This window comes from Typopeltis vanoorti, chromosome 26 (genome assembly GCF_054136105.1).
Source record: "Typopeltis vanoorti isolate ZY-2024b chromosome 26, IOZ_Tvanoo_1.0, whole genome shotgun sequence".
NCBI lineage: Eukaryota > Metazoa > Arthropoda > Arachnida > Uropygi > Thelyphonidae > Typopeltis > Typopeltis vanoorti.
In genome coordinates this window covers 28,417,290-28,439,871 of record NC_143574.1, presented here as the reverse complement: position 1 = coordinate 28,439,871, position 22,582 = coordinate 28,417,290, and the positions used below count along the sequence as shown (strand labels likewise).

General features: G+C 31.1%; 1 protein-coding gene across 4 annotated transcripts in view; it reads left to right on the top strand.

The window, feature by feature from the left end:
• Positions 1-22,582, top strand: part of LOC150092440 (transcription elongation regulator 1-like) — a 291,251-nt gene that overhangs the window by 199,090 nt on the left and 69,579 nt on the right. The window lies entirely within an intron of this gene.

Sequence of the window (22,582 nt, the reverse complement as noted above, 5' to 3'; positions counted from 1 at the left end):
CTTCCTCTACTTCCTCAACTTTTTCTATTCACCTATTTTATGACCAAATTATTTTAAGTTTTATGACTGGATTCACCACTTTATTAACCACGTCAGCATCAATATGGATAAAATACATCGCTCCTCTACACTTCGTATCCATCACATATTTCAGTGTAATGTAATATCAATGGTATTACAATTTTAATATGCACTTCGCATCCATGGTAACTTGGACTTATATATACGTCCTGGCCGGTTGGGTGGTTAAGCAGCTATTCAGCTGTATCTTCAACATAGACAACACACACACACACACACACAAGCATTAATGATTAAGGTACAATTCATATATGAAGTGGGTAATTTAGTTTTATGTTGTTGCTCAGAAATATCTTCTTACTTAATAGTGTGCTGTGAGGTTATATTATATACATACCGAGGAGCTAATTTTTTTTTTATTATTATTATAGAGACACTATTTTGTTTATTTATAGATACTACAAAGCACTTTGTTGCAAACTGAAAAGAATTGGCATGATAATGCTGTTCTTTCTTTTTGCAGTGCACATCTAGTGGGCATCTCAGTTCTTATATGTTATGAAAGCACTGTCATAACATTGATAATTATTTACTTCCACTTTCCTATTCTCTTTTGTTCAGTAAGCCATTAAAAACTAGATGATAATTTTTGTGGTTTATGGGGTTTTGAGAATAGATGGGTGTAGTACTACGTAAAAAGTGTTGATAGTTTCTTCTAGATTATCTTCCAGAGAATGTGTGGTGGTTTTACATATTCAGTTGGCAGTCATTGGTCATGTTTTATATGTACGAGTTGTTATAATTAGTAACAATTCTTGAATCACCAGAACTGTTACAGTTAAACGAGGTGTTTCAGCATTTTTCATTTCCATCAGAAATAGTTTCTCTATAGCTGTTGCATAGAAAAGGAAAAAAATCACACGGGAACCTTTAATATATTTTTGTAATTCTGTAAATTTGCTCTGTCCATGGTTTTCTTATCCATCTGCATTTTCTTTATCACCTGATGCTGTTCCACTGAATACCATAATACTTGATCACTGTTACTCAGTAAAAGGATATATATTACTATCGAAGTTTATTAACAATATGATGTCATATACTAACCCTTTTAACTCAAAATTTTGGATATATTTCATAAATGTTGATTTAAACAGTACAGATAATATAGCATTTGGTTTGCTGACATTGTCTGACTTTCATGTGCAGTTTGAAAATTGTGGTAAAATAGGATTCCCATTGCAGTTCTTCCCACTACAGTGGAATGTGCTTATTAATAACATAAAAAAGGAAAGTTGTGCTGCAGATAGTTGTTACTGAGTTGATTTTTGTTAAAGAATTAATCATTTTTCAAAATAAAATGGCTGTATATTTATTTGATGAATTGTGTGTTTATTTTTTGATATCTGGATAAATTATTTTTTAGTTATATAATATGAATAAATGTACAAGTCTTAAACTGTAGCTTAAAATTTTAATTTGAGAATATTGTCAGAAGAATTCCTCCTGATCTTTTCAGATCAGTACTGAATGTTAAAATATTTAATCTCATTCTTTGAAATTGAAAGGATAAGAAGTATGTATGTATCGTTGCTAAAATGTAGGAAGGAATTGGTTCTTTTATTTCTAAAATTTGCCTTGATGAGTTTTAAATTTTCTTATGCTGAGAAAAGAATTGTAAAGAATATTTTATTTTATGCTGAAAAAAAAAAAGAAGTATTTGCATTAAAAGCTGCAAGAGTTTTCAAGCATTAAATTTGGAGATTTATTTTATTTATTTATTCTGTAAGACATTAAGTTTTATGTCTTACAGAAACATTTATAATGCAAAAATATATTTTTCTCTCCAGGGTACTAAAAAAGCTATACAAATAAAATATCAGAAATTGTTATTATTAAACCATCAAGGACTCATCAAGGGAGGCCATATATCACCCACACTAGCTGTTATATCTTCTCTTAAACTCATTCACATTAGATACACAGCTAATTTCTAAAATTAGTTCTAAAAATGCTTCTTGTTTTTATTTAGGATATTATATATTTCCTGGATTAACACCATTAAATACTATTTTCATTATCCACTTGTCTGTGGTACTGGTTGTACCTTTCTGCAAATTCTAAGATATTTTCTATTTGTTACTTTAGTAGAATATCTATATTTCTTGGTGATTAGTTAATTCATGTTTAATATCCAATTGATTAATATACAGTATATAGACATGTCCTATTTATGCCCTCCCATTTGGTGTACCGTGTATATAGTGATGCTTCACTACATCACTACATCTAGCTCCAGTTTGCATTCTGCATCAAATGTAGAAATGTAAGTACCAAAGTTGTGAACATTCATGACTGGCTACATTCCATTTTGTATTTATTACAGTCTACTCTCGCTATTCTACTGAAAATTTTCTTACCACAGTTCATTAGGTATGCCTTGGCAAAAGAAATTCAGTATTGCACACACTGTTCTCTTGATCCATATGAGTTTGCTGTAGTGAGAGCCAAAGTGTTAATGCATCAAGATACATTCCAACCAGTTAGTACATAATTCTCTATATTTCTCCATAATGAAGAAATTGGAGTACAGTCAAAATTGAACAGCATCGTTTGTTTAGCATTTATGTAACTTAGCAATTATGTCTTTATATTCATTGTTTCTAATTGTGTTCATTTTTTATAAGAAATAGCACTTTGATTCAAGAACTGATATATGTTCTAGTTTTCACTTTCACTTTTCTTTGACTTTTGGTTGAACCAAACACAAGATTAAACCAAATTGTTTAAAATTAATAATGATGAGATTTGTAAACTGTTTTTCATAGTTTGTTTAATGAGAATTTAATCACCTGTTGTGGAGCAGTTTATGAACTATATGTACAACATGGCAATGTTAATGCTACATGTCCACCTAATTTGCAATTTTATGCTTGATTTTTAGAAATCGAAGGAACCAATTTCTCCCTGTTTTTAAATATCCTCTTTGAAGTTTTACAACACTTGTGTATTTTGAATTTTTAAAGTGGTTCATTGTGTGTATTAGAATTGTTTGAAATTTTATTTCAGCTGCTGGAAATATGTGTCATACACTGAAAAACTCAGTACAGTCATTAATCACAAAGAAAAGTAATTCTAAATTTTATCTAAATACAGTAAAAATGTATATATACAGAATCTTTTTAAAATATTTTCAGATTCATTAAGATGCTTTTCATATATATCTCTGCTTTATTTGGTGCAGCAGTTAGTTGCATTTTATATGCACATAAGTTATATAAGTAAGTACATGGTTGGAATTTTACTTTAAGTGAGCTTATGAACAGTATGAAAGAGTAGATGCACTTATTGATGAAATGTTCAAATTATTATATATACAGATCACAATGCATTACTTTAAACTAACTATTTTAGTTGTCTAATTGATGAACACTTATTAAAATTTAATTAATTTCTTATAACGCTAATCAGTTAGTCTGAATGCTATGAATACTGACTATAATATGTTTTATTCACTTTTTATCATTTGTTTTAAGAAATTTAAGGTGATAATAGGCAGATTATGTAAAGTAAGACCATATCTCTTCTTATACACTGGTCTATAATCTGGTTCAGTATTGGACAACATTTTCCTGTTTTAGTTATTTGATACAAAATTACATATTCCTGTGACAGATGTAAGGAAAGGTAGAGAAATTACAATTTTAAAGCATATGCAAAATGCTTCGGAATAATCTGAAAATTTAGATTAAACAAATGCAGCTACAGTTTTTTAAGCCAATGGCAATTTCTTGCCATTGATTTATAAAACATGCCATTATACAAAATCGAGCAGAATTCTGATATACAAAAGAAAAAATGGACCCTCTGTAACAAAGGAGAAAGTAAAACACGAGCTTCCAAAATGAGCTATTTTTGTCTGTTATTCAAGGCACACTGTCTTCTCATAGAAGACAGTGTGCCTTGAATAAACACATAAGGCAAATGGATATGAGTAGGATACCGAAAAAGAATTTAAGGCTTGGAAGTAGAGAACTATTCACGTCATGGAATAGATGGGATGACATGGTCTGATGCCAGAATGTACACTAGTTGAAACTGTGGTGTAAAGCTTCAGAAGACATAGTGGCATGAATTATCCCAACTTGCTTGAAATGGTATGGCATGTCAATTCATACATGTTTGTTTTTTTAATACTTCATGAAGGTTACATAACCTTTTTTTGAATACCAAAAAAAAAAACTGAGATATGTTTTGCTAATATCTGCATTCAAACAAGTTTAAGGTTTTGACATTGAGGTATTAGCACTATACAGTCTCATTAGCACATGCTAATGAGACTGTATAGCAGCATATCCAAACATGTGCTATCTTGAAGGATTTTGTGGAATATACAACTATATATATATATATATATATATATATATATACAGGGTGTTCGGGATAAATTTGACATATTTATATATATATATATATATATATATATATATATATATATATATGTTAAAGATACCAAGCAATTTTAAACCTGGTTTTACTCCATTTCCCAAGTAAGCAAACAGACTAAAAGTCAAGTTTGCGCCTGCAATTGATGCAAGTCTAACTGATCCCACAGGTAGTGCAGGACCAGGGCAACTCGTGGCAAAGGTGGAACAAGCTCCGATCACTAATCTTAATATTTACCCTTAATGCCAAAACACATCTCCAAGAAGGGGATGTATGATGTTTTGTATTAAAGGCAAGGGGCCACTACCCAGACCAGTTTCGACCTTTATTGAGGTCTCGTCAGTGGGAGCTAGGCTAGAAATACCAAGATTTAGTAATATACAGAGCTTGTAAGTATTTCGCCAAAACAAGTTACCATAAGGTGTTTTAACCTTATTAATTAAATAAAATCTCTGGAGGAGATATAAATGTAAAAGTATTTTTACCTTGGGTATAAATATGTTAAAGATACCAAGCAATTTTAAACCTGGTTTTACTCCATTTCCCAAGTAAGCAAACAGACTAAAAGTCAAGTTTGCGCCTGCAATTGATGCAAGTCTAACTGATCCCACAGGTAGTGCAGGACCAGGGCAACTCGTGGCAAAGGTGGAACAAGCTCCGATCACTAATCTTAATATTTACCCTTAATGCCAAAACACATCTCCAAGAAGGGGATGTATGATGTTTTGTATTAAAGGCAAGGGGCCACTACCCAGACCAGTTTGGTATCTTATTGCTTGGTATCTTTAACATATTTATACCCAAGGTAAAAATACTTTTTACATTTATATCTCCTCCAGAGATTTTATTTAATTAATAAGGTTAAAACACCTTATGGTAACTTGTTTTGGCGAAATACTTACAAGCTCTGTATATTACTAAATCTTGGTATTTCTAGCCTAGCTCCCACTGACGAGACCTCAATAAAGGTCGAAACTGGTCTGGGTAGTGGCCCCTTGCCTTTAATACAAAACATCATACATCCCCTTCTTGGAGATGTGTTTTGGCATTAAGGGTAAATATTAAGATTAGTGATCGGAGCTTGTTCCACCTTTGCCACGAGTTGCCCTGGTCCTGCACTACCTGTGGGATCAGTTAGACTTGCATCAATTGCAGGCGCAAACTTGACTTTTAGTCTGTTTGCTTACTTGGGAAATGGAGTAAAACCAGGTTTAAAATTGCTTGGTATCTTTAACATATTTATACCCAAGGTAAAAATACTTTTACATATATATATATATATATATATATATATATACAGGGTGTTCGGGATAAATTTGACATATTTATAATTAATTATATTTTTCCGTAAGTTACATGTATTAACACACACTTCTCTTCATTTAAAAGTTTGGACCCTTCTTCATTCATATACAAGATGTCAGAAAGGATGGATAGCTGGAACCCACCTGAATCATGGAAGAGAATAACTTGTATCATGATGATTCGTGCCCGCCATCAAAATAAGGATATTACGACTGCTGCCCAATGCTCCCTGAATACAGTAAAAACAATCAGGCATGAACTAGAGACTTGCAATGGTGACTACGAGGATGTAGCAAGAAGAAAGATCCCTAGCAGACGATCTGATTGCGTTCGTACAGCAGAATTCCTCGCAAATCTGCAGGAACAGGTGTTGAAGAACCCTGGCATTTGGAATTCGGGCTTTGTTCGTGGAGTTGCTAACTGTAGTCAAGCCCTGGATAACAAGGGTAGCCAATGGTAGGCCGTATGTATGGCAGCAGGATTCGGCCCCTTGCCACACCTCTGGGAAAAGTCAAAAATGGTTGTCTGAAAATTTCTACGACTTCACCAGTCCAAATGTTTGGCCTCCAAACTCCCCAGACCTTAACCCCATGGATTATTTTGTATGGGGCGCAGTTGAAAAAGCACCAATCGCACTTCCAGTAATACAAAAGCCCAGTTAATGGATAAAATTAAAACAGTTTTTGCGGCCCTTCCCAGGGAGACTGTAGCATCAGCTTGTTCGAGGTTCCGAAGCAGAATTGAAGCTGTGATCGATGCTAATGGTGGTTATTTTGAGTAAATCTTGTTGATAGTATTGTAATTAACTCTGCCTGTAATGTTTTTTTGTCAATTCATTAAATTTAATAGATACAAAGAAGATTTTCTTTTTCCTTACGAAACTGTCAAATTTATCCCGAACACCCTGTATATATATATATTCTGTAATAAGATTTTTGTTATGTGAAGAGGAATCTTTGCATAACAAAATTCTCCTCTCTTAAAATAGCTGTTTTTTTCCCATCCTGTGAGAATACAAGCCAGCCAGGGAACATATGATTAACAGACATAATATAGTAACTACCTCATCTGTAATTCTGACTATCACCAAAGTTCACTATGGGCTTTTTTTCCAGTAAATGTTCTGTTGAACGCAACCTTACGACATATTTGTGAGATGCCCTTCACTGTCGGGCAACACATCTCTGTGTAGGACCCTCTGTCCCAAGGTTTTTTGCTTCAGCTCTTTGTATCATGACATTCATTGTGTTAATTTGGTAGAAGATGCCATGGGTTTGTGACTGCATAATTTATCTTCAATGACAAATCAAATCTTGTCTTTTGAAGGCTCTTTCTGTTAGTCATTAGTCTGAAATTTACCCTGTTCTTTCATTTTTAACATTATCTTTGGAAGTATACTCTATTAATTTTGTTATGTATTTTAATATTCAAGTTTTCGTTGTCATTACAGGTTAGGAATTGGGCTACTTCATAGTATTGCTGTCTGTTCTACAGTGCTTCCATTGGTTGCTTTCAGGTAACTTATCTGCACTGAATGAAACCTAATATCTGTAATTGCAGTTCGTCTTGCAGAATTCTTATTGTCTAATTCTGTATTGTGACAAGCCATTTTTATATCACTCTTTTCTACTGTCATCTAGATTTTCGTAACCTTCTTTGGGAAGAGGTGCAGAAATTCTGGTGATATTGATCTCTAATGATGAGTTACCATTGCCATTTTGTTTGTATCACTGTGAATTTCCTTTAGAATTGATTGCTTTAAACAAAGCATGAACTGCGTTTTGCTTTAAAACATTAAGCTAAACATTTATAAAATGAGTTTTTTCCTTGCATTCATACACAGTACAAGCTATACATTTTGCAACCTCTTGTATATTGAATTGATATATATATATATATATCAACTAGCATTGTTGAATAGATTACTTTTGAACAGTTGAAACTCATAAAACTTGGTAACACAAGTGACTTAAAGAAAGTCCAACTGTCTCCGCACATTGGATTATAAATTTTATAATCCACGTGTGGGACTTCCAACTTTGTGCTGTTATCAGAATTCAAATTTATAACTAGATTTTCTTATCTAATTTTTTTTTTAATTCCCTAGTATTGAGAGTTTTCTAATTAATTTCTTCAGTAACTAAAAATTGGATTTTTCTTGTTTCACACACACACTATTTAAGTAGAACAGAATGATAGCATTCAAAACAAAGGTAGGTGATAGATTATATTTAGGTACGAAAGGAAAACACTTGTCTACATTAGGGAACTTGTCATGTTTTCTTAGTTCATTTGTTGTCTGAATAATGAAAAACAGGCTCAGACTATGTTCTCAGTGTTTATTGTGCTTACTGATGTAATTATACAGTAATGTTATATTGCATCAGAGGTATTCTAGCATTTTACAAAATTTAGCACTCTCTCTAACTTGTTATTTGCAGTTTCACATGCAGTTGCTATAAAGTTTTTGATTTATATTATGATATAAATGCACGTATGAAGTTTATTAAATAGAATTGCAATCAAATAATGAAACTGGAAGCAAAGCTACATGTAAAACTGTTCACCAAAGACATCTTAATGATACTTTTTTAAATATAGCAAAATCACTAGTTTTAGTGCAATACAGTAATGTTTGTTTTTGCATCTATTAAACTTTTACATGGTGCTTTGAGAAGTTTATCTGTATCCTGATATACAAAGAGTGTCAAAATCATGAAAAGTTCAAGTGACCCAAGGGAATTATTTATTTCTTTATTTTTTAAAAATTATTCTGCAGTAGTTTACAAACTAGTTATATCTTCAGTGGAGTTGGTTGCATTATATAAATTAAAGGTTTTATAATTTGATATCTGCCTGGCATATTTGATAATAAATTAACAATGCTTGCAATGATTTGAAAATAAAATAATCTGGAGGTTGGGGTGGGGGTAGTGCTTTTAAAGAATTAAATTAATTCAGTTTCATAAGGATTTTTAAAATATAAACATTTTTGTCAATGAGTGCATCTAGGGTGAGAAAGAATGAGAGAAACAATTACAAACATGCTGATTTGCATGTATTCCTTCCTGACTTATGCAATCTTAGTCTATATATTAAAATCTAATATTTATTTAAGAGGCTTGAAAACAAAAAAAGCACCTTTTAAAGTTACTTTATTGTATAACTGTACACTTACTTTGATCAGGTTGCAGTGCCTCTCACAGGAAAGCCTTTTCAGTCAGGTGTCCCAGTCATCGCCTGTGAAAACTTGACTTTGTGCTGCTCTCTTGCACAGTATATTGGAATTACATTGCATTTTTGGTGCCTTGTAAAGACATGGTATTTAGTTTTTGTCTTCATTCTTTTAATACTTCATGCTCCATAGGTACTCAAAAAAAAAAAAAAAAAAAAAAAACCACTTTAGTAACTGTGCTTTCTTTAAAAATTAACAGAAAGAATCACAACTGTGATCATTGATATTGAATTAAACTGGTACATTATAACACAAAGGAAAACTGCACTAAACCCTTGAGTTCACACACTGGTGCAGATAATCATTAGAATTTGGAGACTCACCTTAATATAACTTGATCTTTCTTGGAACATAATTGACATATTAATTTTGCTCTTTATACATAATTTAAATATAGAGATTAAAATATTTTGTTTTTTAAGAAGTCATTATTGTCTTTGGCTAGTTTTCTTCAAGATCATCTTACTAAATGTTATTTATTATTTTTTTTTTTTTTTTGTTTAGCATTAAGATTCTAACATCTAATTTCTAAGGCACTTATCAAATTTGTAAAAGATTTACATGAGTAATTAAAAATGCCTTAACTGTTTAGAATGTGTTAACTCTTATTAAACATTTTACTAGCTTTATGTTGTTTACATATATATTAGAAGTTACTGATCTGTCAATTTCACTCAGAATTTTATTACTCGTATTCTTCAGTAGGTTCAGTTTTATGACATGCTTTACTTTTTGAGACTCAGCAGAATATCGAGTCATAATAGCAATCTTGTTTAACAGGTCATAGTATGAATGGCTTCACAGTGCCTATCATTTCCCTTCTCTTTTTTAGAAAAGAGTGAACATTCCTAATTTCTTTCAGGGTTTATTTGGAATTTATTCCTTTCATTTTATATATAACATCTTAAACTGATCTCCATACTATTCTCCTTGGGGGGAGGAGGAGGGTAATGGAAATGGCTTTGTTAATTTCAGTACCACAAAACTTCATCTGTCTCATTTCTAAAAGAGCAAAAAAAAAAGGCCTCTGCTAATTTTAATAATAGCCTCCTTACAAAATTTCTTCCTGACGTAAACATATTCCTCCTTATGGCTTTCTCCTTGGCAACAGTTCTCTCCCTCTCTATGCTTACTATGTTTACTACTTTTCTTTCTTAACAACATATGTGAAAACACAATCAAAATCAATAAAAAAAATTGGAATTCATGTTTAAAATGCTCTCACTTAAAAACCCAACATCCTTAAAAACCCAACATCTTATTTCGCTATTTTTTAAAACTCGATAAATCGCCAATCCATTAATAGCCAAACTACTGAACCTGACTTAGCTATCCTTATTGACTTGATTTTTATTCTGTATAACAACTTTCCTTAATTCATGTTTCCTAAATATCAAATATTGATAAATTTTCTTCACAACTTTAATCCAAATTAAAGCATACCATATAAGTTTTTCAACCTTGTGTATAGGACTATAATTTTTTTATATTTTTAGAATATCACATTTCATATTTAAAGACATATCATTTAGGTACCATGGTGCAATGATGGTTTACCTGTGGTATACAAAAAAGTATTTATTGCTAAAATATGTGTGTGTGTGTGTGTAAAATTCTGCATTGAAATTAAATTTACACGTGTGGATTTTGAAAAAAAACATTTTTACACTGTAGGTTTGAAAAAAAAAAAAAAAAAAGAAAGAAAGAAAGAAAAGAAAAACTATGGTATTTCTACAATAGTCAAATTCTGATTTAACTTCCCTCTCTTTATGCTGCATATATATATAAACAGTAATTTGTGGAGGTTATTAAATGAATATTTATATATGTGCACAGCAATTTACAGGAAAACGTGATGAGATCCTTTGGATTGGTTTAAAATGACTTCTCAGTAAATTCCTTTATACTACAGTAAACAACAAAAAAAATCTTATTTCTAATTAATATCAAAATTTCTTTTCTTCTATTATAATTATTAAATTTATTCTACTTGATTTAAATTACAAACAAAATAAAATTAAGACAGCCAACTCTTATCTCAGTATAGCAAACTTGTAGGAACAACTGGAGCAATTTGTTTCTTTTGTGAATGAAAACACGTGAATGAAAATTCTTAACAATTTCTTTTAGGGTTTATTTGGAATTTATTCTTGCTTTTTATCTACAACATCTTAAACTGATCTAGAATATTTTCTTGACAACTATGGGGACTTGGTCAAGACTTTTCACTTTTTTTTTTGTTGTAGCGATGTTTGCTATAGTGAGAGTCAGCTGTGATTTTATATATACATTTATTATTTTGGTACATATGCTGAAAAGTAATCTCTTATTTGAGATTCTGGGTTATCACCTAAAGCATTTACCATTGTTATAGTGCATTTAACTATAGATGTGATCACTTTTAAAATACCTGCCATTTATAAAAGCTTTTCAGTTATATTGTGACATTTAAAGTTAGTATTTAAGATCCCAATTTTAAAAATATTTTATATTTTCAAACCATTAACAATTTCATGTCTGACATGCACACATATTTTATCAGTTATTTCCCTCTAATTCGTGTTAAACTTGTTATACCTCTTGCGTAATAGTAGATAATATTCACTTTTTTTATGAGTATTGTCCAAATTAACTTAGTTATATTATAAACTTATTACTATTTTAAAGTATAATTTATATTTTACTTGAAAATAGATAATTTTTAATTGAAAGAATGAATCAAGTAAACTGATTAAGAGCAGGGTAACATAGCATTTTAATTTTCCATGTTTAAGTTGTTATTAAGCTAAAATATATATACAAAATGAAACTGCATTTTTGTTTAAGAAAAATTAACACGGTGTAAATACTTAATATTTCAGTAGTTATGAATATCTGTCAGGTTTAACATTCCATTTCTAAATGAGAACCACATGAAACATAACACTTAAAAGCAAGGCACATGCTTTAAGCAGCCTAGTTTTTTCAGCTATCATCCTTGTTTTGTCAAATCATCAAGAATTTTTCAAGAGTTTTCAACTAAAATAATTGAATTTTTTTAAAAGCAGCAAGTGATGAATACCTCATTAAAATTTACACTCGTTTGTATTAGCAGTAATGTTTAGTAACAGATACTTACTGTAACATGTTTATAGTCGGTGTGCGCACCAGAAAATTTCTGATTTACACCAAAAGGAGTTTTAAGACAAGAAAACTTATTTGCACTGAGGGATGGATTACTTATTTATAATGTAGAGAATAACACTGATGTTTTAAATTACAAGTAGAACAAGCCAAATGCATATAGATTATAAAAATCATTTCATATGACCTGGCACCAAAGAATGCCATGTTTATATAAACTATACACCTAATGCATGTAATGATATTGTTACTCAATCAACCTTACCTCCTATTCTCTTTGCCTAATTCCAAACTTTTGTTGGTAATTCTTTTATTGTAAATGAGTTAGATGTGATTAATTTTTGCTTTCCAGGTTTCATCATATGGACAATATGCATTACGTAGTGAATAATGTTTCAAAATACTTTTTTTATTTTACAGCAGGTTCATCATTAATTACTATTTTCTTTGTGGATTTAGGAATTGAACAAATGTATAGGATCTTCCCTGTTTATTGTACAGGGATCCTTTAAAAATTATATGAGGATTTTTAAATGTAACAGGGAATTTATTATTTTTGTTATTTAGTATTGTCTGCCTGGTGTATATTTAGATTCTTAAAATTAAAATTTAATTTTTTCTTTCAGTTTTACAAATGAAAAATATGCTTGTCAGCTTTTGCCTTTTAAATTGTTAAAACAAAAATCCAGTTATTAAAATAATTTCTTATAATATTAAAAAAAAAAGACTGGTATCACTCAAATCTTTTAAATTATTTGAACAAACATTGATATTAAATAAAAATGCATTTTACAGTATTATAATGTCTTGATATAACATTCACAGTTGTTTTATTAATTTATCATATGTTTACAGTATCCAAAAATATCTTCGTGAATGAAGAATGTTATTGTTGCATGTTGCATACACAACCTGTTCAGGGTGAAATCATATGCTCCTAATCAGTGAAGTAGCTTGGTTATAAACCAAGCTACTCTTCTGTGTATTTACTTGATTCAGGTAATCATAAGCTAAATAAAGATTATGTGAGAAAGAAGTGAGAAGCACTTGAGTACCTTATCACAAAAATCTTGATTGTTATGTGTGCTCTACTTCAAAGCATTAGATAATATAGGGCAATCGTTCATGATTCCTGCAAGATAATGGAAATATTGTGCATGCTTGTATGTGCACATGTCTATAATATAAGGCATATGCACATGCATGTATAGTACTATACAATATAATAGACTGAAAGTTTCCATTACTGTTGCTGGAAATGACAATTGTCCACTTTTCATTTTTTCTTATAGAATGTAGTGCTGTATTTTTCTAAATCTCCACACCTGTGATAGGCTAGAAACTTCTTGGGGGGGGGGATTATAAGTTTTTTTGGAGGATGAAAGTATCTTTAATTTTTATTTATTTATTATTTTTTTACTAACATTTTGAAGGATTGTGAACATCTGCATAGTAAACATGAATAGATCATCATGCAAAATCTTGCAGCCAAACATCTGCTCACATTGCTGTAGGACATAGCATGCAGAAGGAAATGGTGATGACAACACATGAATATGCCAGAAGTGAAAGTTGCAAAGAAGCCATGCAATTTAATTTTTGGTTGAATTAAAAAAAAAAAAAAAGAGTGGATATTCACGAAAAATACAGTATGCATAACAATCACAGGTTTCCGTGATGAAAGGAACACTCTTTATAAATTGTGTTGTTGTGTAATTTGTGGCTACATATTCATGATATTGTCAGTGTGCTGAGAGTTTATCTCACTGACTGTTATTTTGTAATTAAAATAGAAGTGGGATGCTTTCTTTAACCATCTCTCATGTTGAGGCAGATAATTATGTTACTGATGGAGACACAATTAAAATTTGTCCAAGCAATGTTCAGTTCCATTTTATAAATATTTCCATTTTCAAAACAGTTTTAACTAGATCTAATAAAATGGCCATGTTTATGTGATATGAACAATAAACTGTTTATTAGAAAACTATTAGCATTTTGTGGCATAAAGATAGCATCTTTATGCTATCGTTATTAAACTGGAGTAATCAGAGAAGCATGGCTGTTTAGACAGAATGCTGAAGAATGTGAACATTGTCATTTTTGTATAGTTGGGAACATTCATATGGGCTTCAACATTTGAACATTATGAATTCCACATAGGCATCTTCTTTTTGGAATGGGAACTTCTATATAGAATTTTTGTTCTTTTTCATCTGATTCTGTTATTTTGACCATATGATGTTGTAAATGTTATTGGCCCATTCTCGGTCATATTGTGGTTTTGAAGATAGATTTAGCAGAATCCTGCTTGCTGGTTAGGTTATCATTTTTTGAGATATCACACTTAAATATTTGCAAAAGTAGTGATTGTCTCACTTATATATATTAATCTACTAGCCACAATCTGCAAAACATTATTGGTGAACTGCTTGCCAGAAAGGCAAATGGGTATCTTCTGTTTTATAAAAAAAAAAAAAATAAATCCAACCTGACAACTTTTAGTAAAGATTCAGAATTTTGCTAGGAAATTGCTGTTTTACTGCATATTAAAATAACCCATTACATATTTGATTGGCCGGTCACCTGGTCTCAATTTGTGGCATATAATTATTGCAGATGCTATCAGAATAACAAATTAGGCATCTTGTGCATTGTATTATTCACTAAATAAGTTTATTTTCTTGAGAATTGAATACATATTATATTAGATGCAAGAATTATCTTTCAAGATATGTAGGACATAACACATTTCTCAAATAAACATAAAACTGCTGATTTTAAACAGCAGTCATCTATGAATTTCAAAACACTTCATGTAATATTCTGACATTTTGACTTGACCCATATTACTATGTTAATGTGATCACACATACACTGCAGTAAGTATCTGTGCATTCCTCTATTTACATAAAATTGCTGTGACCACAGGAAGTTATTTAATGATTAGTCTTAGTTACTAGTAGGTTACTTTGCATAATTATATAAATCCCAACAATAAAGGTTAAAAATAGTTTTTAATTTTTTTTGCTTCCAAACAGAAAAATGAAAATTTTATAATAAATTAGGAAAAAAAAATCTTTGACAGCAGCATATATATTTGAAAGAGGACAGAGGGAGAACAACCAAAGCAGATAAAAATACCGAATGTAAATTGTTGGCGATGCTTATGGCCATAAGCTTTTGTCAACATTGTATACAGTAGAAAAGATATCTATAGAGGAGGCTAATGAAGGCATGGTCTGTATTTGAAGCCTAAACAAGTATCTGGATTTCTGAATGAATCTGTTCCCACATTTTCATATTCTGATTCTTTTTCTGTGATTCATAGCAATTAGCAAAAGAGTGCTAATTAGTTTACCATGACTTTCTTAATATATAGATCATCAAATGAGATTATATATTTGTGAAGTTAGATCATACTCAGGAGTTGCATAGCTTTATTTTTTTAGGAGAGACCATTTCTTTGGTTGTTTCCTAACACACACACAACAACAAGAGAGGAATTGAAATGCGTTTTCAGTCATCATAAGGAAATTTTATGATGGTATTCAAGTGTATATTCTTGCTTCATAACTTGTGTTTCGGGAAAGAAGTCATTAATATTTTGATTATAATTGCAAGAAACATTGGTTGGGGAGGCATTTCCCAAACTGAAGTTTGCAGAACCTGTTAGATGTTTGCGTGCGTGCACACACACCTACGTGTTTTATGTATATGTTGCAGATTTTTGATGTATTTTTTTTAGGTGGACAATGCTTTTTTATAATGTTTTTTTTTTTTTTTTTTCAACATCTCTGGTTTACTATTTCAGCATTAGCAAATTGGATAATGTTTGGATAATATGTACTGAAAGTTCTGCATTTTATTTTAAATTCTGTAGAATAATTCTGAGGATTCTATTCGATAAACATATTTAAGTTATTTCTGATGCAATTAGAAAATCCTCGTCTGATCCAAGTAAGAGAAAACAATGTGCTGGCAAATTTGTGAGTAGCTTTAATGTTAAAATGCCTTGGCTACACTATCAGGGTGACTTTACGTTACTCTTGGATTACATTACTAGCCAGCTCTTATCCCAGATGACGGAGACAGGGAGGACTTTAATAATGCAGTGTAAAAACTTGATTGTATCATGTGAGAAGGTTATTTTTAACTTCATTCACTGAGATTGAAGATCTCTGAGGCAATCAGTAATTGGCTGTGTATTCATTACACATGATCAGTAATACTGCAATTAAAAATGAAATTTAGCAAATTCCAGAATTATTGTCATTTGTCAATAGTTGGATTTCATTTAAGTGAATTTATTGGCCTAAACAACATTTTCAAAACAAGAAGAAATTTTTTATGGAATCTCATCCACAAAAGATTGTAAACCATAGCCCATTAGTACTACAGTAGTAATATGCTACTCTTTATTTTGGATTATAAGACTTTTTTTTTTTTTTTTAAAAGCTACTATCAAGTCTCCTGTAAGCAAGATATTGATCCCATGTTGGACAGCAAAGGTCATCTGCTTAGGATGTTAACAGGTGTCTATGTCACAATGGACTTAAAGCTATAGGTTAAGGAGTGGAGATATTATTTACTCAGGCTGGCAGAAATTTTAGACTGTTTCTGCTGTTGATGAAGGTTGTTCATTCTTTGATATTCCATTCTATTTCACCGGTAGTTTGGGCATCATTCACCAGCAAAACTGCTAGCAACAGAATGCTAATTGATGCATTATGTGTGTGTGCATCACGCACATCTTCATTGATCAACTGTTTACTAAAATATAACCAGCAGATTTGATTTTGGTCTAAATTGAACGTTAAGAAAGTTTGATCTACCAATTTTCAGAGTGCAGATTGTTTAGTGGTCCATTTTTAAAACTTGTTCTCCATTTTTATAATTATGTGTTTCTCTTACTATGGTAACATTCCATGTTGTGAACAGAAATGACCACCAAGTTTAAATTGTGTGTATTTTTTGGTTTTAAAATTAGAGCAAAGGTCACTACTTTCAGCCATAATAACCAGAGCGATTTATGTGAGGGATGTCTGTTCAATAGTATGTTTTCTTTAATTACCACTGATTATTAATGATTGCTGTGCAAACCCTGGTATGTCTTTTATTTCCTGAAGTGCATCCTGTAAACAAAGTTCAGTATGCTTTCCCATACCTTAAGACTAGAATTTCCACATTTATATACAGCATTTCTACTCTATAACATATACTGAAAGTTCAGTATATTCCATTTATCAAGTGCATATTTCTTGTTTGGGTGGGGAGAAAGGAAAGTATATTTCATAATTGTGCTTTCATATCTCTAAAGCATATGTCTTTTATTAGTTTCTGTGAATGTTATATCAAAATATATTTTATTAATTCCTGATGTTTGTTATTTAGTAAATAACTGTTGCTATCTATTTCCATGAATTAATAATTCAGAACTTTTATTCAGTGATGGTGCATTTTTTTTAAAATATTTTCTATTGATTAACTATAATGCTTTATTTTAAAATATTGTTTAAGTGTAAAGATTTTTAAAGACTGCTCTTCATTACTATTTTATTTTTACTTTATTTTAATATGCATACTTAATGTCAAAGCAAATGATATTTTTAACTGAAATATAAATATTTAACCTGTTACCAGTTTTTGTGTAATTAAAAAAAATACTAAGTTTTGTGGAATAATGTCATCTGTTATTAGCACTTCTAAACTCCATTAATATATAGGGTTGGAAAAAAAAACATGTCACTCATATGTTTAAGATTAAACTAAATAAAACACATCATTCTAAGCTTATTCATAAAACAAAGCTTAAACAAATCACTAATAGAAATGTAATATAAAGTGTTAGCTGTGATTTGGAATATACTTACTACGAAGGTTTTTTTTTTGGCAGGGAGGATACACAAACAGAAGAGACATTTGAAAATAAGATTATTCACAAGAGACTTGCTTTAAGAACTGTAAAACATTAATTTGAGATATAAAAAAAGCACAAACAAAATTAAAAGAGGAAAAAAATTAATCTGCTAATGAAACTAAAAATGTCTGAATGGGGTTAGATATAGATAAAATTAATAAATTAGAATAAAAAAAAAATCAAATAGCACAGTAAATAGGTGGTGACTTATAGTTAAAACTGCTGTGGTAAAAATGATTTAGTCTTATCTCTTTACATTTATTCTGGCTTATCATAGTTACTTTTCACAAATGAATGTTACTTTCATTATATATTATTTTTTAAAGCTTTCCACTATAAGAATAACATTGTGCTTAAATGGTATGGGTGTTCCATACCACTTAAGTATCAGTGTCTCTTTTCACATTTGAAAGGGCAGGAAACTTACTGTTCTGGCATCACTGAACTCTCAGATTTAAAATGAATAGTCAGATGCATCTTCAACAGCATTTACTCTGCTGACAATAGCTTATAATTGTTTTCCAAAACGTTTTGAAATTTCTGGCATTCAGAACACGTGAAGGGTTTTCCCACTCTGATTGATCATTTACTGTGCAGTCATCCACTGCCCATGTTGATACCTGGTCTTTTGTTTTCATTTCTCCTTGATAAGCATGCATGCACACACACATTATTTTGCCTTTTATGCTTATCAAGATGCATTGGTGATCAAGCCAAAATATTAGGTTAAATAGTTATTAGTAGTATCATCATCATCCAAGACCTCCAGAGAGTCGAGGAGGCTGTAAACCACCCACACCTCTGTCATGCCTTATTTTAAACTCATTCATGCTGAATGCATTCACTACTCCAACAGGCAAACTGTTACACTCACTGACTGAGGCTCTGTGAGGGAAAGAGTTAGCTCTCACCTTTATTAACCACACACAAACTTAACTTTCACAACTTCCTCTGTGTGCTCTCCCCATTTTCCATATAATGAAAATCTCATCAGTTGATGTCCTAAACACCCTTTTAGAAATTCATAGACTTCTCTCTATAACCACCTCTTTTTTTTATTTACCTGTGTCTGCAGTCCACACACTCTCAATCTATCCTTGTAATCTACATTCCACAATCCCAGTATTTTTGCTACTTTTCTTTTGCACCATTTCCACAGTTTCTTATTCCTCTCCAAACCCAGGAGACAGTATTCCAGATGCAGTCATATCAAGGCTTTACAAAATAATTTCCTTATTCCTACATGTCAATGCTTGTTTCAAAATAACAATTATCCTCAGTTCAATTTTTGCAATGTGACCTTTGAACTTCAGTTTCCTATTCATCGTAACTTCAAGATCTCTAGCCTCATCGGTTTTGGCATAATCCTACCAGTATAATATGCCATTGGTGATAGCCATTATGTTCCCACTGTTGAAGCTTTATTCAAATCATTCTGTAAGTGTTGTGTATATATATACTAATATATGATTGTCTTGCCTATCTTTGCTTCATCATCAGGCAAACAGCTGAACATTTCTTGTGGGGTCCTTCCCAATATGCTTATTGTGGAGATTGAATAACAATGGCCCAGGGACCTGGTCCCTGGGGTACGTCACTGGTCACCTTAATCTGGTGAGCATGATTCACACCCACTACATCCCAGTTTCTAATACCTATCAGCCATCTGCTTATCCAAGCCAGTAAGTAGTTTATATTCCAATCCAATACTCTCTGTTTATTCAAGAGCTTTCATGTAGTATCCTATCAAATGCCCTCAGTAAAGTCTAACAGTATCATTCTGTATCCATTCACTTTATCCAACTTAGTGTAAACATCATAATAAAATATGAGCAGATTACTAACACATGACCTTCCTTTAGTAAACTCATGCTGTTCTTTGCAAAATATGGCTTGTCTGTAAACCCATTTCTGTATGCAAGTTCTTATCCATTTGTCTGAGATTCAAATTATACAGACATGTCAAGGGCCAAACATTTTGGCTAAACGTTTCTTTAGTACATTTGCAGATATCCTGCCTGACCCTATTGATATCCGGTTATACAGCAGCTCTTAAACCTCATTTTTATGCACCTCTGTCTCTTCATCCAGTGGTACTGTGTATGTTACATATGCCTGATAGATCTTAGTAAAATGGTCACTCATTATTTGAACAATCTCATCTGCTTCTGGAACAAGAGTGCCATCATCATTCACTAAAGTTATTCTTCCACAGTAATTTTTTTTCTGTTACTTGCACTATTGCAATAAAATTATTTTGGGTTGCCTTTGATAGTCTGATTTTTTAATTAGCTTTCCATACAATACTAGTAGCTTTTCTGGCCTATGCTTTACATATTTCACAACTCTTCTCACTGTTATTCGCATGATATTCCTTGCACATTGCCTTCTTCTTCTTATGGATCTCTTGCTTTTAAGGTTCACATCTGCTTCACTCTGAATTGTCATGTTTTTTAAAACTAGACACGACTACTTATTTTCTGCTAGTTTAGACAGATTTAAAATGCTTTTGGAATAGCAAGACCATCAAAAACATGTGACAGTTATTATTAGAATTATAGTAGAGTAACACTTCACCCCCCCTTTTTTTTTTTTTTTCCCCTCATTGTCTAGTTTTTTTATATCAATGAAGGGAAAAGTTGAACAGATAATTCACACTTTGAGTTCTCAGTTTTTTCTTTCCAGGAAAAAAAAAAACTGAACTTTTTGAGAAAACTTTCATTTTTAGATATAATAAGAAAAGTTCTGAATATTTTAGAATAGAGTAATTACTTATTTTAATTATCTATAGTCCCAGATATTTAAGTATGTGTATTTATATATAAACAGTAATAAAATAATTAAAATTAATTTTGCAATGAAACCTTAGTTTAGTTTAGCTGATAGGTTCCCAACCTCTTCTGTTTCTCGAGAGACCTAGATTTGAATCCCGTCTAATGATGCAAGGAATCTTTATAAATGATTTTCATGTGAAGATGAGTTAGCCTTAAACATTTCTAACTTAATTATTTCATTCTTCTTTGGTTTCATTATATGCTCAATTTTTTGAGCATATAATGCTCAGCATATGTAGAGGATAGATATATATATATATATATCCTCTATAACTTTCCATATCACTATTATGTATTTTTTGCAAAACCTATTGAAATGCAATATGTTTTTTCTTTCTAGTGCCTTAGATTGTGCTGTTATTAGTATTAGAACAGAGTTGTCAATGCATGATGTATCAGATATAAAGCTACTCTGCTGTTATGGTTTTTTCAACATGCTTCATTTCTTTGCTCTATCGAAAATTCTGATCACTGACTACATCCTGGTAATACCTCTTTTATGCTGCCTGCATTCTTTTCTTTTTTGAAAAAAAAATACATGAACTCAATTTTTCTGGCAGTATCACCACCCTTTAAATATCCTTAAGTCAAGTTAGTAGATGTAATAATTTCTTGCAAATATACTTCAACGGTATTATTGCATTTCTTTAGAACATGTTATTTTCTTACTGTTTTGGCTTCATCTCAACTTCTTCTCCTCTTCTCATTTTCTTCTTTTTATTGCTTGCCTGCTCCCTCACTTTCTGCGTATGTATTCATTTTTTTCTATTTCTGTATGGAGTTTCTGAGCTTTTTTTTTTATCTATACTGAATCCCAATGAATGGTCTATCTGTCAGTGCTGCCCTTCTGTTTATGCTTTCCATTATAGTTTAAAATACATAAAAATTCTTATTTTGGAAGAACATAGGCAAGTATGTCTTTGTACAGTGAGTGGCATATAATCACTTTAAATAGAATTGCCACTGACTTTGAAATAGGGGGTTGATAATGAGTTTGTAGGATAATTTCTTGATTTTACAGGCACAATTTTTTTTTTTTTTTTTTTTTTGTGGGGGTGGGGGCTATGATAATTTAGATGAGTTCCAATATGTTATTAGGCAATTCAAAATTTCTCTGCATATAGTACAAATTTCACAGTCTACATCTCAGTATTTGAATTCAGATGCACAAAAACAGTATTCCTTTGAACTATTATAGGTCTATTAGATTTAAGAAATACACAAAGAGTAACTGAGCTTGAAAGTGATGATTTAATGAGAAATCAAAATACTATGCTCTAATCAAACTTATTTTGACTTGTATTGCTTTACCAAGAGACCTGGGCTGTTATTATAGTTGCAACTTAACGGATATAATGAATTTAATTTTGCAAGCTTTGACATATTTTAAGTTTCTCAGGAAACGATACTCTGCACGTTAGGAATTGGCATTTTAGCTTAAATTAGTTCTTCGCCATAAATTAATTGATATAAGGATACATTTTTAATAATAGATGGGTCACATTATTTAATTTACTTCATAAATAAAGTAGATGTTATTTATGTGTCACCAACCTTTTTTATGTAAGAAGCTAATAGCATACCTAGTTTATAGTTACTTATGTTCTTAAGATTATATAGTTACTTAAGAGAATAAGACATTATAAGCATTCAAATAATTCCTCTTATTATTCCTTGAAATAATCTGAAAATGAAATT